The following is a 17758-nucleotide window of genomic DNA, read 5'->3' as shown; positions in this document are numbered from 1 at the left end:
CATTCTAACTACCTATAAATGACATTTCGAGGTGAGAGAGAGTTCCAGCATATTACACAAAAGAGTGGGTAGGCACATGCGTTGAGGCATTCCCTACAATAGGTGGATAAAGCCGTTTCTAGGCCATAGAAAAACATAGCATGTGACATTTATTTACATAGGACCAAGCATAATCGTTTTAGATAAGAATCAATTAGCAGGTGAAAGGCAAGCACTTCCTTCCCTGAATCCTACTCTTGCCCTAAAAAAGTACTAACTAAAGCCAAATCGAATGAAATATGCCTCTCTACGCGAATAAGCAGAAGTGAGCCCAATAGAACAGATCAGGAAAGAGTTTACTAAGCTATCGCGCGCAGTAAAGAGAATACCATATCTTGTTCCTGGCTAGCTCCCATCTTCGATGCATGGATCTGACTAACCGGAGATCGGACTCGTGTGCTTGAATCAAAAGAAAATACCGGTATTCTGTTCCAAATTAGGCTTGTAATTAGAGTTGCCAATGGTAAGGATTGGCGTGGGTTTAGAGTGGGTAGCCCGCTCGCTATCTATGTCTTTCATTCCCATGGATTGGAAAACATCTTACTCGCCATGGGGCGAAACTTCTCATCGTCAGCCTAAGTGATTGTTTCTGTAAGCTAGAGAGAAGTACCCTTGATTGGGTGCTTCGAACGCCCTTCGGGAAGTGAAAGTGAAGGTTGATCAATAGCTTGAATCAGGACGATGCCGCTTAGAAAAGTCTTGTATAAGATAACTAGCGTGACAACATGAATTCTCTAACTTACTTGTAGATAACGAACTTGCTGAAGGAGGTTAAGATAGTTTTCTGTTAATGGGGGGAGAGAAAAAGAGTCCTCGCTTTCATAATCGGTAATCAGAGTCCAGGCTTCCTACACCCATATTTTACGACAACCTATAAACCGACTAACTCAACAGCTGGCCTTAGAGAAACTGTCCTAACTTATCCAAGTAGTCCTAATAAATGGCCATGATGAAATACTCTTCCTTTCCCTGCGGCACTCTCTTGAAGGACTCGAAAGCTGACTAATGCTGATAGGAAAACAGGGCTTCCTTCAAACGCTGATCGATACCATCCACCAGAAGAAAACGTGACCACAACTACTTCCCGAATCAGCACCGTCTGGAGGCTTTGCATCTGTATTTGGAGGTGGGCATGCATCCATTGATTCTAGCATTTGGAGCTTTGAACGCTGGAAAGAGAAATACAATCTCCGCCCTACGAGTGGAACGATAGGTTCATACATCTTGTAGTCGGTGCAGTTCTGGGAAGGAATGGGCTAGTATGAGTTCTGGTTTAGTCAGTAGTTCACTTCTCCCTTCTTGTCCGCAAACAAAGCAAACTAGAAACCTGCTTTTGCTGAAGACAGTGCTCAATGAGAGGAGGTGGGCAAGTATTAGTTAAGGGATATCAGGAAGGAGGTCGAAGAAAGGGGAAAGAGCTTCATTGTCGATTAACAATTGAAAGTAGGGGAAACTATGATTCTATCGAATGTGCGTATCCATTGGGGCTAGTGAAAGATTACGGTAGGGGAACCCGTTTCACTACTGACTTCGTGTATGAGTGACAAAAAGTCAGGGCATAATAGCCCCTTCGAAGTAGGGCTTCACAACCCACTTCTCTTCCTTAATTTAGTGAATGGTGGGTGCGCAAAGTCTTGAGTTTTGGACCTGTTACGGACAAAAGGAGAAGACAACCATTGTACCGATCCACTACTTGAATCTACGAGGACTAGTTTATTCGGATCTATTGTTTTACCACTCACTAACAGGACTTTCCTGCTTAGGATTGATAAGATAAGAAGATCGTTTTCTTTCTCTTGCTCTGTATAATAGAAATAGTGTACTAAGGTAAGTTCCATTAAGTTAGGGCTGGTTAGTGAAGTTAAGTAAGAGGGAGTTCTAGTTAAGTATGCCCATAGCTCTTGCTTCTAATTGGTTAGTGCAGGATACTACTCTCCCCGTCCAGTTCTAGAGAAGAGAAAGGTTGCGTTCCTTCTTTTCTTTCAGATAGTGGGTTGCGTTGATCTGCTGAATCAAGAAGATCAAGTCCTCCCGGGCAAGGCGAACCTAGTGGTTTCTAGTTCAGTGCAGCCTTTTCCTCAGAGCTATTTGACAATGGGCCCAATGAAGACTTCTTCCCCCCGAGGATAAGTCGATACTAGTTTCTGGTCTGCTTTGGAGAGTAGAAGTCGATATTTGTTTCTGGTCTGCTACTGAACTTCGCATCGCACTAACTAATAGCTAGCCGCCTCACGGATCACCTTATTATGTGCAGCTAAAGCGGGGTGTGTGCATTGTTCAACTAGAGATGAGGAGGACAAAAGAATAAGGAACAATAGGTTCGCTACCCGATTTCAATAGTTTCCTTGATTTGAAATCAATCCAATATCCTTTCGAGAATCTAGAGTGATATCAACAACCTCCTAGTTGAAGTACAGACGAGGAAGCAGCCTATTAGTTTCAGTCCAGTCCAGGAAAGGAGCGGAGCCTATTGATATAGCTTAGTAGAGCTTCGCCATGATAGCAGTTTGTTTTAACAAGTAGTAGGAATGCGTGTTGATGTGCCAAATCTCCTCGTGCTCCTTCCGGATAATCCGAAATCTAGGGGTAAAGGAAAGATCAAGGTTTTCTCCTTGATCAATCGACTTGCCTGCTTCCTTTCATCTGGCCAACGGTTCTTGTATCATTAGCTAGATTTGTTATGTCAACCTCAGAGACAGATGCTTATGTAAGAAGAAGGTATCCCGAGGGGAACATGTCAAGTATCCGCCTGGCATCGAACTCTATTTTCTGTATGTTAATGAAAGGTTTAGACTAAAGCGGGGTAGAGGAATTGGTCAACTCATCAGGCTCATGACCTGAAGACTGCAGGTTCGAATCCTGTCCCCGCCTAATCACGTGTACGATTCAATGAAATAGCTATTTGGAGTCCACTGATGATTTGCTAATTGTTTTATGATCCTTGACTAGCTATATAGACCCTAGGAACTTGCATGTACTATTACTGCTGTATAAAGGAAAGGTGGCTCACGTTACCACTCTCCCCTATTCCTACAGGAAGGAAGAGTCCATCAAATGCAAGTCGCTACCAGTTTCCTATTTTGGATGAATACCATCGCACCATTTGACCTCGAAGTAACGAGTACTCAAGGAATCCTCTTGAATTCCAGTCATGATGATCAGGTACCCGGAGTACATCACCCTCATCAGGAAGAAAAGAGAGAGAAGTGGAGTAAAATGGATTCAAATGCCGCATTGCAAGTGAACAAAAGAAACCAGTGGAAATAGAAAGAGAATGAACAAGTGTATCAATTCATGAGTTAAGGAATACTATTGGGAAGATTGGGTGACTAATATCCTGAGAAAATGATCTCTTGCTTCCCTTGAAACATGCTGAGAGGACCATTTCGATTAGTGAGAAGCTCAGTTCATGGGTCATGACGACAGATCATATCGTGTACCGGTGCACTGTTCTTTATAGATCTATGTTCAGTGAACAAGAATGTAGTGAGGGGTGCTACTTTAGTGTTATTCCTAGACTGATGAAGTGAAGACTTTAGGCCTCGCTAATAGTGGACCAACTGAGAATGTTTGTTTCTCTTTTCTGTAGATATCTCAATATTCCTTGAAAGCCTTATGAATGGTGGCGAGGATGTGGAAGAGCTAGTCATATAGTCCTTTAAGCTTGATTCCTTTTATCGGTTAGCAAGGAGTTTGAAGCTTGAGTACTTTGAAGAGCATTTAAGAACAGCTCATAAGCAATTCCAAGTGGCAGAGATGACTCGAGGGACCTCGTCAGATAAGCATATCCTATGGTAAATGTGGTACCTGGTCCAGTCAACTTGGAAGTAGAAACTGACCACTAGTGGGTGTCAATTAAAAAGTCACTCTGTGGCTAACGCTTCTACTGCTATCGGCAGGGCTTAGTCTCTCGTGGTTCATTTCCACCGGAGAGCATCTGTTTGAATAATTAGCGTATATAGTTGATCACTCTAATGACAACGGATTCGATTCGCAAATTTCTCGTGATTGACCGAAGGAAAGGTTAGCGACTGCTCTCCCTACGGAATCTCTAGTAGAGCCATTGCATAGCTGGCAGACACGATGGGCTCAGGGTTTCGACTGCTGTTCATTTCGATCTTAGGTCTCGCTCAGCGAATTCAGAAGGGTTGGGTCCTTTGTCAATGACTTACTTTCCTAGTAGCAGAGATGCAAGAATAACTACTTTCTTCTGCTAGGCGTTTCTTTGTTGCCAGCTGAGAAATAATACTCGTTTTTTATCGGATGAGGGGGAGTGTCTTTGTTTGTTCAATGTGTAGATCTGGGAGGAAGGGGCAGGACTTGTTGTTCGGGCAGTCTAGTTTTGTTTTTGTTTGGTGTCAGTGTCCCAGTGAAGGAAGTAGGGCTTGCTGTTCCAACAACCGCTCTCTTCTGTCTCCGCTCCCTGATGTCTTCTCTTTGTCTTCGGTATTTTTATTTTTGAGGATTCAGATTCACTCATAACTATAAGAAGAGTGTGGGATGGAGGAATGGATTACGGAAGGAGACAGATTCTATATAAAATGGATTAAGGTGGATTTCGGAGATTATACTTAGTTCGTGGACATATTAGATACTACCTAATTTTCCTGATCTTCCGCCTAATAAAATAACGCAAAATAAAAAAAAGTAGTACCATGAGCAGCTTAGACAAGAATGGATTTGGGAATGACAAATAATAGTCAGCGAGAGCCGGAGGAATTGTTAAGTGAATGGGAGATAGATCGAGTGGGGCCTTGCAATAGCAGTAGATGCTACAGACGTGGTGTCATTATCAGCGATTCCTCAATCGATCAGAAGAAAGGGAATATAACCTGCCCCTCATTGTCCTTCAATCATGGTGCAATGAATATCGTAGATAGAGTGATTTCGATCTCATATAGCTAGCTTTCCTTTCAAAGTGAAACGATTTTCCTTTTACGTTGAGATATTTGAATTGGATTTTCTTTCACCACTACTATCGTAACGCACAGAAAACACTAACGTTTCCGCTCGCTTTCAACCACTGCCACTTTACCTGAGCACTATGACGCAGTCGGTCAAGTATTGAGTTTCTGCTAGTATATCAAGGACTTATGAGAACTGAAAAGAAAAAAACGAAAAAAGGAATTCTCATATTTCATTGAATTAAGGGAGGGCCATTCGTGGGGGGTTCGTGGAAGAGTTGGGTTCGGTTCCCTTTATACGCGATGTGGCGAAAAAGACTGATTCAACGAAATATGCCATGCCAGCATTAAGATTTAAAACGTGTCGTCTACTTCCAGGAAATGTTCGGAACAGAGAACTTTCTCTAATCCAACGCCGTATTCTCCGAAGATTGAGGAACAAGAGGAGATCCATTAAAAGAAATCTTTCTCGGAGAGAAAATCTAAACAGTAACATCAAATCACAAACTACACAAAAGTTGTCTCTTTATTATGGGGATTTACCCATAAGGGAGATGCACAGAGGAAGAGAACTAACTTCATATATTCCTTTTTTACTCAATCAAGAAACAAGATCGGACGTGATTCCGGTTCGTCTCCATTTTAGTGACACTCTTCCTCAAGCAAGGCAACCGATAAGTCATCGAAGGGTTTGTTTGAATAATGGACTGGTAACCATTACTCATTTGAAAGTTTCCCACGGCGATCTAATATCTTTTAAAGAAAATGACGCGAGAACCTGCGGTTTTGAAATAAGGAGATCTTTCTATATCAACATATCAGTTGGAAAAATCATAGGCAAATTCCTATCGGCCATATCAGTTGGAAAAAGAAGAGGCAAATTCCTACCGGCCAGAATCTGGAGAAGAACAAAAAAAAAGAATGGTTCCGCTTACTCACAACTCAGAGGGGATGCCGCTTACTACTCAAATCCAAGGAATTGCAAAAGTTGCGTTCTTATATGCAAGAAGAAGACTTTGAAAGAACAAAGAAGTTTGGATCCGCAAAAGTATGCTTAGGCAGTTCCTTTGCTGAGCACAATAGAATGAAGAGGAATTTGTTTCATTTCAAATACTTCTTCTTATTGAAAAGAGGGAAGGAGAAAAACCGAAATCTTCCTACTCGAACAATAAGTCCTTTTGTAGAAAAGTCTTCTTTATATAGTAATTCGACCTATTGCTCCGGATCCCCGTTTACTAGGAAGATAAGAATCAAAAGGATCAAACTACCTACTCATTATTCGGAGGTGAATCATAGAGAGAAGGCAGTCTCTCTCGGGAAACATGGCCCAATTTCTCTTCTTTCTTTTCACACGGGCAACAATTGGGAATAAAACAGACCATGAACATGAGTTTAAAATGTAAAAAAAGGGAAGAGTGCATTCTCCACTTTCTTATCTCGAAAATGCGTAATATAGTGATTTCATGTGTCTGTTTCTCTGAAAAGGTGGGTCGGCCCTTAGGGCAAACAGTAGTGCCAGGTTCCATTGTGGAACGGTCGTTTGCCGGTGACCTTTGTCCGCTGTAGTACGAGTGAATGGCGCATCGCATCCAATCTCTCATGTCAATGAGTCAGTTAGAAAACAGCTCCAAATGAATCAGTGATTTCCCCTTTATTTCCCTCGGAGCGCAGGGGGAAACAAGATTGAGAATGAATTAAAACACACCAAATGTTTCATTTTTCCTATTATCAGTGGTCAGCTCTAATACAAACCAGGGGAAAAAGAACCTGGAACGCCTTCTTTAAGGCGCTACTATTTCTAGCGGCATAGGTGCTTTCTCACAATACGAAAGATGTACATACGAGGACTACGATTCCTATTTAGAGATATTCCTACGAGCGATAGACGTAGTAAGGAAATTATGTACGCCAATAACAAATACGAATTACGCCTATGAGCCTACGCAATGGCATGTTTCGGCGCATAAAGCTAAGAACGAGAATTGCCTACTGCCTCCACTCGGAAAAGGCAAAGGTATCCAGTATAGGATATCGATGAACGGAGGACAAGGAAAGCAGGCAAGGTGAACCTCCTTTGCCAAAGCCCTTTTGAAATACCTTCTTTTTGAACCTTTAGAAAATACCTGCTAGCTATCCCTAGTTTTGTTTAACCAGCTTTCCCCCAAAAAGGGGAGATCCGCTGCTTACTGCTCATGGAAACATCCGACCTTATGGTCAAGTCGTCCGCCTATCTTTCTGATTTCATTCGTTTTCCGATCGCATAAAAAGTCATGAGATCAAAAAATAAATGTGAGAATGTAGTTACAGATGTAAAAAAAGTCAATATCTCATTCTCTTGTTCTTAAATCATGAATTGGATGATGTGCGTTTCATCAAGTATGAACATATTGCATTTTTTGCTATGCAATTTCAGTACCGGATCGACGTCCATTTATTTCTGTGTCCTCATCCGCGTGTATGTCTGTGTTAGATAGGCTCTGGAAGGCCTTACTTTACTAACAGGTAGGGCGCGTTACTTTTATTCTTTTTTTGCTGCTTACCCGCATGTTTAGATTATTTACTTGCCCTTTCACTTTTTCTTCGACTGTCACCAACTTTGTTCAATGCTAGTCCCTAACCCATGAATAAGGGCTCCGCTAGCTACCGGGTTCAGAGAAGTTTGTAAGCTCTTTCTCTATTTTCGTTTTTCGCCACCTCCTGTGTCTTTCCGTTTAAGGTCTTTAATTTTCGGCATTAGCGTCGTTAGAGAAAGCCATGAGTGAACTACAAAGCATGGGATCCTGAACACCACGAAAGAAAGCGTACTACTTTTCAATAAGGTCCGACTTCAGAGAGGAGAGACATGAACTTGTTTTAGGCGTAGAAAAGGCATACGGTATGAAAGATTGATTGAAAAGAGGTAGGGACTGGTCTCGCTGCTAAGGGAGAAGGAGACCTCTGTCGGAGCAAGCTAAAGAGCCCACTTTATATCGTCGATTTCAGGTAAGGCACTCGATCAAGCCTATACATCCGGGAATTTAGCTCCAAACCAAAGACGACTTGCTTTGCTGCATTTCTTGGGCCGGGGCTTTACTTGATTTTGGCGAAAGAAAGGCCATATGATCTACTTTCTGGTGCCGGCCCCTTCACAAAGATAGCCCCTTCTTGCTCTTATTCTTATTCTTATTCTTATTCGGTGGAATACAAGAGTTCTGAAGCTCCTTTCTTTCAAGTGAAAGTTGCCTATCTTTCTTGGTTCGGAATCCAATCCAGTTGAAAACAAACAATTGCCCGATGGCAAAGTCAGATGAAGGGCTAGGAGTGTAAACCACGTACGAGCGTGGCGCAGAAAGCGAAATGTTTTGCAGCGAGTCAAGCGTAATACGATCAAAAGGAAATGGGGTCGATGCTAAAACTCAAACAGTTCCCCAGAGGGGGCCCCGGGTTGAAAGAGCGAGCTACATTCTTTCATAGAAGACAGAAAATAAGAGGACTGATGCTTTCTTACTTCATCTTAATATAGGGATTATAGCATTGGAATTATGGAATTTGAATGGATTGAGTACATCAAGATGAAGAAATTAACGTAATAAGCGATATTCTCAAAAGATTCGGTCATGCCAGAAACCTCAGTGTGCATGGCACTAAAAAAGGGTACAAAGAACCTGAGATGCAAGTAATGGCTGAATAGCCGGGGAAACACTACATAAAGACAAGTGTCATCCGGACTTACTTGATTGATTGAATCGAGAGATGGAAATGCCATTGAGAGATTAGAAGGGATAGAGAAAACGTCAGATAGAGGTCGTGCTTCTGCTCAGTCCAAAAGAACAATCTGAGTGAGGATAAGGTGGTTTATGTTAGGGTCCGAGAAAGCAACTTGACATGCCAATCCTAACAAGAATTCCACTCTTTCTGGTCATGTCAGAAACCACCTCTTGGAAAGCAGATCGAAAGCCAATCGTTTCAGAAGATGATGACCCTCTTGTGCTCCTTCGTTCCTGCTAGTTGGTGGATGAAGAATAGGAGAGAGCTTGCTTGAGTAGAAGATAACCCGCGAGAAGGATGTTTTGTAGCGCTTTCTCATACAAAAGGAAAAGGCGTCATGACCGAAGATAAGGAAAGATCCCAGCTTTTCATTGCTCTGTCGCGCCACCCCTCCTCCCAGAGCCGGTTCTTATCCATAGATTTTTCAGCTAAAAGATACGGTATATATATCAATGAAAGCTGGCGCCTTTGGTTCTTGGTACGACTGGTACTTTTTCTCATTTATCGGTCTAGTTGGAAAAATTTCCCCTCAAAGATCAAGTTTTTCTTATATATTATGATGCGCCCTTGCCCTTAACCTTCCTTTCTCTTCTATAAAAAGGCTGGACGTCAAATGTAACTGATGCTTATATTCTAAATATGACAAGCAAGAAACCTACTATTGCCGTAAACAAAAACCCAAACATTAGTAACTAACAGAGCTTTCCTATTCTAACTATTTCCCTATAAACCATGATTGATATACCAATCAAAAAAGACTTCTGAAACTAAACTATTCTATTGATTTATGCCCATGCTTCTACTTCTGTTTTTGTACGCAGAAGGATGTCTAGGAGGAACAGATCACTGAGGTTAAGGATGAGAAGGTGAAAAGTGAAGATAGAGAATAGATGCCATGAACAAGTGTGTCAATTCAAGATTTAAGGAATACTATTGGGAAGATTGGGCATTGGGTTCATCTTGTTATTGACCATCCCTTTTCAACACATGTCTTTTAGTATACGTCTTTTTTAGTTGCTTAAAGATTTCAGATATTGCTTTTTCTATTATAGGAAGTGTTGCGTTCCCCTTTAGGGTGTTTGTCAGTGGCGTCACCCGATAGGGTGTGTGCCCGGAAGAGAGAAGAAAAACATGTTGCTTGCTATTTCTGGTTGAAGAGCTATTTTTTCCTATCGAACAGGAATTCCGAGGGAAGTTTTTTGTTGTCGATTTGTAGCAATAGAAAGATAATGGAAGTGATTGAATAAGTTGGGTCATGTTGATACTAGATCCATGTCTTGATTATTCGACTTTTCCATTCCAATGCACAATACTATGCATTCCATTCCAAAGATCGGTTTCGGTGGGTTGATACGATTTCCACTTTGACGGTCCTAAGTTGGCATTCTTTGCAGATAACTTCCATCTCGCCATAGACGAAAAGTACCCAATTTCATGCCAAGAGACCATGTAAGGGTTGTACGACCCATCCATATGATAAAAAGACTCACAAGCCTAAGAGAAATTCCTTCCTTCCCTATCATTAATTAAGGACTGGCTTGCTTCGAGAGAAAGGAAATCTGAATTCCATAGTCGTCTTCCTCACGAACTGGAACAACTAAAGGTGTAGGTTGGAAACATACTTTTTTTCCGTTGGATTGTGCTCTAGAGAATGGAATAGTAACACGCGCTCCCGAGAGGCGGCATTAGTTTATGGTTCGAAAGCACGAGTCACTCCATCCAGCTATACTTGCATTGATATAGACGATTTGAGCCCTTGAATTTACTTACTACAAAACAAGCTATGTTCTCCTATATATTTCCTTGGGCTCGCTTTACAAAAGAAAAACAAACTACTCCTCTTGATGTGGTTAGAGCAAAGTACTAATAGGCACAGAAATAGCAGGAATATCTTTCATTCATTTCATCTGTATGGTATGACACGACCTCTTTTTGCTTCCCATTTCGTTGGAACTGAGGCCTCTGTCTACCGGCCTGAAAGGAGGGTCTCATGATTGTAAACAAGCATATATCTTGCATAGAATGAACCTTCCTTCAGTCACAACGAGAAGCACTATCGGGGTCTAAACGAATAGAAAACACAATCAACACTTCATATCAAAGTCAACCAACGTTTATCATATAGAGCGGAATCTTCATTCTAATTTGATTAGCCAACCCTCCCTCGAGTCGTATGCTTTCTGATCACTTTCCTATGCTGGTTACTTTTCTTTCAAACGTTACGTCGTTGCAGGTCCTCGCCCTTCAGGTTGAAGGAGATGTGTACTCGACTTCCTTTAAGTAAGTGGTGGCCCATAATGGTAGAGATGTATAACAACAGTAGCTTAACCAAAGGGATAGACTTGAACTCTTCCACACCCCCTTGCCAGAGGTTTTAAGAGAACAACCTTTTGGGGATACCAATTCCACCCATTCGCAGCAAAGGAACTAGCACTTTCTTAAGCTTTCCACCGTTCTTGCTTATTCCCCTTACTTACCCAATGAAAGATATAGATTGGAAATTGGAAGATGGTCGTCCATAGTTATCTTGTTGAAAATACCCTCCCTTACTCATCAAAACGTTGGAAGCGACTTGAGATATCTTTTGGGAAGAGAGAATAACTATAGATGCTCGATATGCATATTGATCAATCGATCTCCGCGTCCTGCCAGTTCGCTAAGTAGACTCACTCTACCGAGGGGCAGAAGATGTTCAAGCTGATAAGGGGAAGCGCTGAGAAAAATCTCTCTCTTATCTAAATATAAGAGCACGCTTTATCTCTATGCACACAGAAAAAGGGGATCTTGTGATGATGGATATGGTACGTATGTGGACCACTTTGGCTCCGCCCAAAAGCCCCTGAGCCGACTATCTCCTGGCATAGCCAAAGCATTTCCTCGCCCGAGGCCTGCTCAAAGCTAACTTGAATCCGAACAGCTTGCTGCTTCTCCGAAACCTTCACCAGCTTGTGTATCCTTGTAAGGTCGCGGACCCGGCGTAAGAACGAGAAACGTGAGTCTAGCATGACATAAACCCAAACCCCGGCACTTTTGATACTGCTCATCTCAGGACAAGTCACAGAAGAGGTAAGGCGCTATAGCCAGTGAAGGAACGGGAAAGAAGAATCAGTGGAATTGACCAATAATTTATACCATTACAACTTTGAATAATCGCTAATAGCAGACACCAATGGAATATTTTTGGACCCTAAGGCTCACGTTGACTCCGTCCTTTATTGAATAGCCAAGTCATCGTGAGTAAGCGTATGATCCATCACACAAACGTCCCTAAACCTCAGTAAGCCTTTCTAGATGATGCATTTCCCTTCTTATCTATCGATGTATTCATCTGAGGCCACAGGCAAGTATATATCTACGAGTGGTTTATATAAAGGAGGGTCCTGATAAGAATGCTGTTCGGAAAAGGCGAAACAAGTTGTGTTGACTGAGGCTCAGAATACGTTCTTGCACCACTCCTTTCAAACACACATACCCTTTCTTCTCACAAATGTGAAATTCTAGAACTCTGTGTGTAATTGTTGCAACAACGATAGGGACTCTGCCGAGGGCTCCCCGGTAGGTTCTAGTCTCTCTTTATACTGTGACTGGAGCAAGGCGTAATGGGCTGTGTGGTGTGTTGATCAAGGAGGTGCTGCATTGGCTGTAGCTGCAAGAGGTCTTGAGACAGAAATTATGCCATTATTGCTTCTTTCATTTAAAAGCTTGAGTCGGTTCTATCTAGCTAAGTTATTCAATAAAGTAGATCGAAGTGTGTGATGCTTGTGAGTTTGGCAACTACTATATACGATATTTATAACAATACTTGATACTTGATTTATGACTTCCTCTACCTAGACCCACACCTACTTTGAATTTAACTTAACGGAGCGGCAGATCCAATAAAAAGGGACTACATTCCAATCCTACTTACCAGAATAAATAGTTGTATGGCATTCGAACCCCACCTTCATGGTTGTATTCTAATTAGCTGGAAATGTATGACCTAATCTACTCAACAGGCATTCACTCAACAGAGCACTTAATGAGTTTTCTAATGGCTTGAAAGACTACTATGTTTCTTTTAAGCTTAGTTGCAAAAGAAAAGCAAAGGGGAATGCGGGTCCATTTCGTAACGCTTACGGTGATAAAGAAAAGTAACTCCCATCCGCGTGAGAGGCATCGCTACCGGGCCGGGCCTCGATTCCTTTCCTTGTCTCCATTCTGATTGATTCGCTTCTTCGCGCAAGCACTTGGTTCGCCCCTTACTATAACCATCCCACTCAATCTTTTACACCGATGTTTTGTACTCTCTCGACCAGGTCATCATAAGAAAATACTGCCAAATCTTTCCGAAATGAGAGAAGGAGGGAAGGCGCGCTACAACTAACTGCTGAAAAACGCAAGATTAGCGCTAAGAAGCAACCCTAGTTTAAGTACTAGCGTCCCACCCCAACGTTCTTATACTTGAAAATACTCTCCCCCACTTGCTGCTCACCTCAGCCAGACGTGGCTTATGTAGTGGTCGGCATTCCTACGTGCTCCGACTGATCCCCATTGGAGATTATATGAGGGGTCTTGGAAACTGCCATGACGCTTTGGTGACGAAGGTCACCGGGGTGACTATGGAAGGATTCCGTGGTAGTCTCTGACTCCCTCCAACTCAATCAATATCAAGAACATGTCATGAGCATGGGCTTTGGTTAGGCTTGGTTGAGTTTGTAAGAAAGGATAGTAGGTTGAGGGGCTTCATTGATTAGTAAACCTACGGTGCTGGTAAGGTCGGGACCGTGGTCGTCCGTCTCCGCTTTGCCGGCCGATAAGATCACTGAGATTGACCAGCCAGCTAGGTAGGTTTGGCTATTCCTTTCTATTGAAAAGGAGTCAGCTGTCTGCGCGAGTCACCTTCCTTAGGCTCCGAGTCACCTTCTTCTAAGCTCCGCTGGATGACACGGCATTCTCGTTCTATAGGCCGGCCGTACTTGTGATGGTTCCCCAGGATCCAATAAATCCACTTAGGTCTACGTTGCCGCGATATTGTTCTATGGAAGCAGGTGGGCTGCTTTTTAGAAGTTCAGCCCGGTTTTTCATTAAAAAAATCAAAAAGGGGGGAGGGATTGACCTTTCTAACGCATATTCTGTCGTACCGGCATGGCCCCACTGATTTGTTTTCGATCGGAGCATCAAGCAGCGCAACCCGGTTCTACTTGACTAAGCCCCGTGCTCGTCCAAGGAGGTAGTTTGCTTTACCCAACTCCCCTTTTTGATAACAAGGCAAAAACCTCCGACCTGACATTCATGAGTTTCGAATGAAGAATGAAGAGTGCCCTGCCCCTCTTTTTTTCCCTAAATCTTGGATTTGGAAGTTGGTAAAGACCCACCCCTTGTTTAAGTCAGAATGAGTCCCCGAGACATTGGCTTCCGCCAACAGTGAACTATTAAGGATCGCATCCCGCGCATATTCTACATTATAGCCTGCAACTAATTCAGCTTCCGCTTCTGGGAGATCAGACGGAGCTCGATTAGTTTCTGCTAGACGAGGAATAAGGAACATAACCAATACGGGGAACAAGGGAATACCGAACCATATATGCTTTTGCGCCATGACAATCTCACTCGAATTACAGGGACCTACACATATTAGTACAGTATACCGGGGTCCCCGGCCAGAACCACACGTGCAAGTTTCCCTGCATGTGGCTCGTCTGTGCTTTTATCCGAGGCGCTGCTTGCGACTCTGCATGGGAGAAGAGGGCTGAACTGCAAACTTTCGTGTTCAAAGCATTGCATTGTCTAAGGGAGTAGGGTGAGTAAGCTGCGCCTACCAAGCTAAGCTTTCGTCGAAAAGGCGTCACTGCTTCCTTTTCGGCGCCCGCCCTTTATTTAGATGTTGGGGCAAGGCAAGCCCAAGGAAAGTCTAGGTTGGCGCTCCATCTCGGCCGGCATCCTGCTCTCAAGAGGGTGTGGTCCTTGAGTGAACTAGTCATGTGCTGTGTTGCCCCAACGCAGGGGCATTTGGTGAGGAGCTACGGTCCGGTGGTTGACAAGCCACTGATCGGAGGCGACTGGACTGGAGTGCTTTCATCAAATGATGCATGTGGGCTGAGCCATTCCCATCCCAAGTGGTGGCCCAATTCGGCCTGGCCTGGTTGGAAAGAGATTCTAAATCTCGAATATGCGCACCGAGAATAGATATCTATGTTAGCTAGCGGGGGCGGGCTTTCCCCTGGTAGTCCCGCTGCGTCCTCTGACAGTCCGTCTCGTCTCATCTTTCTTTGGCTATACTTGTAGCCAGCCATATTAGCTCCACATTCCACCTTTTTGGATTTCTGACGAAAAAGGCAGTCATCAGTCGCCCCCTTTCCTATTTAGCTTTGCTTGATGCCTATTATGAGAATAGGTCCCGGTTCAAGCGGCCGGCCTTTCATCATCATGTATACCAGCTGCCACGCACGATCCCATAGGAACGATTTCATCGCCCTAAGAAGCAAAACGCGCCATCACCTACAGCCCTTTCCTCTGCCGGGGACTTTCACGAAATGAAAACGGGCGGCATCATCGTATGCTCGACATTAGTAGCCCTGGTGTATATCCCGGAGTACTCCTATGGCCGATCTGTCACCCATACATGAAGGCCTTGGCCCCGTCCCGTGTGGAGAATGCCCCCCTTATGGCACGGCTTAGTCTGTTATTTTCTTTTGTCAGAGTGGATTCGGACTGCCACTTCTCTGAAAGCATGGTTCTTGCCTCCCTCTCTCCTCCCTCCTTGGAGCTCGTCCATTCGTTGGGTGATCCCTTGCTCTCACGTTCGAGTGTTTGCTCGTCGTTTAGGCCGGTGAGTTACATTTTTGCTCATTGCAGTCGCCTCCGGGGTTCTTCGCACCTGGGTAGTACCAGGACCCTTGTGCCCCGGACTGCACTGCCCGCCCTATGACCCAAAACTCAAAATGAGCCTTGCGACGAGACGCGGACATTCCTCATGCTGCGGTTCCCTCCGGTCCGTTCCCGGGTTGGGTTAGGGGAAGATCCGAGCGATTGCCTTCGCGGATCCAAACGTGCTCACAAGGCGCACAATAAGAATAAGACCAATAGAGACTTCATAAGGGACCATTTGAGCTGTAGATCGTAATGCTCCTAGAAAGGCATATTTCGAATATAGAGGACGTTCCCAACAATCCACGAGAATATCATACCCAACTATGAACCGTACGAGCACATCCTCTGTCACCCCCACCGCGCTTACGGCTCTATACCCCAACCCAACTTGCTCTGGCCCTGGGTACTCCTGCATATCTTCCTCGGTAAGTGGACCATGGAAGCTAGGGAGTATCCGCTTGGGACTGATAGAAAACAACATATCTTTTCCCTCCTGACCCCTATAAAAATCTAGTAGAAGTCCGGTCGCGTCGGAGACATCTTTATCTGATTTTGAGGCTTCGTCGTCCCGCTCCTCCAAAATTATGTTAGGATCAGCTGGCTCATCCTCATCATCCGAAAAGAAAACAGAGACAAAACAGATTTGTTTCAACGACATATCTAATCAGACTGAAATTGAAGCAGGCAGGAAGGGCGCGGAAGCTACTGTTTAACGAATGCAATGCAAGCAAGGTAGCTTGCTTGCTCTCCATCTAGCGTGCATTGGCGGCAAGGAAGGAGGCATTGGAAAGACTAGACCATACACATTAATTAGTACAAGAAAGAGGCATTCGGGAAGCGACTAGTCGCTTCTGGCGAAGCTTAACAAAGGCCGACTACTACATAGAGACACCTACTACCACTCATGAGCAATAGTGAAGCCGTCAGAGGCAGAAGCTGTCGCTTGACGGATGAAGCCGAGCCGATACGATAGGCGGGCGAAGTGAGCGAGACCAAGACGGGCCAGACGTGGAGTGGCGAAGGGGGCCTACTATACGTATACGTGATTAGTAAGCAGTTCAAGACATCGAACGAAAAATCAAGTGAACTAATGAACAGTGTGATTGATCAGACAAGTACCAAGGAGCAAGAAAACGTATGCGCTTTAGCAAGGGATGAGCGCGAAATCCGTTGCTTGTTCTTTCGGTAGCCTTCTTTCATTTCCGAATTTGCTTGCGAGCAGTCCTTGCATTAGTATGAGTTCGTTGACCGCGTAAGGGCGATCCATCTTGATGACGAATTCCACGATAACGAGAAATAGAAATTAATCGTTCGATGTCTGCTCGTTCTCCCCTCTTCAATTCCCAATGAACAACATGATCTTGAGCTATCATTTGTTCAATTTGGTCGATCTGATACTTAGTTAACTCATTCATCTTGATGTTCCCACTGATACCTAATCGATAACGAAGCTGAATGGCTTTTTTCAGTCCAATTCCATCCATTTTTGTTGAGGCAATTCTGACTTGTTCATCGGGAAGTGATCTAGCTCCTGAGATATATGACATTCTTTATCCTTATCTTTTCCTGGTCTTCTCGGCTGGAATCTACAATCTACACCTCTCCAAACACAAAACGCAATATCTTGAGTACCCGGAACCATGTTTAGTGCTGCAAAAGCGCAGCTGTAGCCCCCTGGAATCTACAATCTACAATCTTCAGCTGTATCCTTATCTTTTCCTGGTCTTCTCGGCTCCTCGCTTTTATTCAATTATGAAATGACTCATTTTGATGGAGATTTGTAGCATCATTCAAGTAAATACAAATTGAGATCGTAGAAACATGAGCATGTGATATAGCTACACCTAATTCCAGACCGGTTAATGCTAGAACTATAAATAAGGGACCAAGATCTCCTATGAAATAGAAAATATTATTCATAAATAGCATAGTCCAAGCAAACCCACTTAAAATCTTTACTAAACTATGCCAGGCCATCATATTAGCAAATAAACGTATTCCTAAGCTTAATGCACGAAAACAATAAGAGATTAGCTCAAGGAGTACTAAGAAATGTGCTAACGGCAGTGGGACTCCCGCAGGTAATAAACTAAGATGTTCTTGGGAAATAATCGTTTATACTTTTATTGTTAAGGTTAAGGATTGGGAGGAATAGTTATTGAAGCCATTTCTCTGTTATATTCTGTTTTTTCTTTGTCAGCTAGCACAATTTGGAT

The 17758-nt window shown here is 43.5% G+C and overlaps 1 non-coding gene and 1 pseudogene across 1 annotated transcript; both read left to right on the top strand.

Annotated features, from left to right (window-relative positions):
* The first annotated feature begins 2836 nt into the window (after nucleotides 1–2836).
* Nucleotides 2837–2910, top strand: TRNAM-CAU (transfer RNA methionine (anticodon CAU)). The gene has a single exon. It is a non-coding gene; the product is annotated as a tRNA-Met (tRNA).
* Nucleotides 2911–3487: 577 nt separating this feature from the next.
* LOC141042254 (small ribosomal subunit protein uS4m-like) lies at nucleotides 3488–6524 on the top strand (annotated as a pseudogene).
* The last annotated feature ends 11234 nt before the right edge of the window (nucleotides 6525–17758 follow it).

The sequence above is a fragment of the Aegilops tauschii genome, chromosome 3, assembly GCF_002575655.3.
Source record: "Aegilops tauschii subsp. strangulata cultivar AL8/78 chromosome 3, Aet v6.0, whole genome shotgun sequence".
NCBI classification, from domain to species: domain Eukaryota; kingdom Viridiplantae; phylum Streptophyta; class Magnoliopsida; order Poales; family Poaceae; genus Aegilops; species Aegilops tauschii.
This window is presented reverse-complemented; position numbering and strand designations above follow the sequence as displayed.